General features: G+C 40.5%; 1 non-coding gene across 1 annotated transcript; it reads right to left on the bottom strand.

Moving 5' to 3' along the window:
• Positions 1 to 458: 458 nt before the first annotated feature.
• On the bottom strand, positions 459 to 565 carry LOC149018695 (small nucleolar RNA R71). The gene has a single exon (XR_016173230.1). It is a non-coding gene; the product is annotated as a small nucleolar RNA R71 (small nucleolar RNA).
• Between the last annotated feature and the right edge of the window lie 789 nt (positions 566 to 1,354).

Here is a 1,354-nt window from a genome sequence, read left to right as displayed (position 1 = left end):
CGTCCCTAAACCCTGAGTTGACTCCACTTGACTTAGAGTTAGAAGAGACTTTGGCCAACCTTAGCAGGCAAAGAACCATGGCAAACTATGAGCCTCCAATGAGGCCCTTGAGTGAGCATTTCATTCCTACAATATATACTTCGGTTTCTTGTATTAAGTTGCCTAACATAGAGGTGGCTCAATATGAGATCAAATCTAGTGTGATTCAAATGCTACCAACTTTTTATGGACTTGCCAATGAAGAGCTTTATAAGCACTTAGATGAGTTTTTAGAGGTGTCCTCCACGGTTAAAATTCAAAACCTCTCAGTTGATGCTTTAAGGTTACTTCTTTTCCCATTCTCTCTTAAAGATAAAGCTAAGCATTGGCTTCATTTTTGGGACAATGTTAAAATTTTCACTTGGGTAGAAATGCAATAGGAGTTCCTTAAAAAGTTCTTCCCCATTGGCCGTACCAATAGCATTAGGAGAGCGATAACGAGTTTCTCCCAACAAGAAGGAGAACAATTTCATGAGGCTTGGGAAAGACTAAAAGAATTACCTAGAAAGTGCCCCCACCATGCTATTCCTAAATGGCAATTGGTTCAATGCTTTTATGATGGCCTTAGAGACCGACATAGGCAAATGGTTGATTCTTCTTGTGGTGGGACTTTCATGCACAAGAATGAGAATGAGGCATGGGAACTTTTTGAGACCCTTAGTGAAAACTCCCAACACCATGCTTCAACAACTAGGACTGAGATTCCATCCATTGGGAAACCAAAGAGGAGCAGTCTCTATCAGATCAATCCTACCATTGAGATGAGCACTAAGGTTGACTTGCTATGAAAGAAATTGGACCATCTCTTGTCATTAGGACAACAAACCCCATCTCCACTTCCTACAAGTTTCTCTCCACCTTATCAGATTGAAGCATGTGCTTTATGTTCTAGCCTATCCCATCATATCACTGATTGCTATTTGGCTACACAATACCCTGAGTTTGTTAAGGAGCATACACATTTGGCCCAAGGAGTCGAATAAATTTGGCAATGATCCATATTCCAATACCTATAACCCAGGATGGCGAAACCACCCCAATTTTTCATGGCGAAACTCAATGCCCAATCCCTCTAATCAAATACCTTATAGGCCACCTCCATTTAATATGCACCAAAATGCCTATAGGAATGAGCAACCATCATCTTCACAACTCTCACATAATTCATCATTTGAGGATAAGGTACTAAAAGCACTTAGTGGATTAGAGCAAAACACTCAATTGTTGCATTCCCATTCTCAATCCATTATCAAATTGGAAACTCAACTTGGTCAACTAGCTGATGCCATCAGTAGGAGGGAGGTTGGTCAATTAC

The sequence above is a fragment of the Hakea prostrata genome, chromosome 4 (assembly GCF_041222555.1).
Source record: "Hakea prostrata isolate BN-2017 chromosome 4, UWA_Hpros_2, whole genome shotgun sequence".
Lineage (NCBI taxonomy): Eukaryota > Viridiplantae > Streptophyta > Magnoliopsida > Proteales > Proteaceae > Hakea > Hakea prostrata.
The sequence above is the reverse complement of the archived record's forward strand: the minus strand, read 5'-3'. Positions and strand labels throughout refer to the sequence as shown.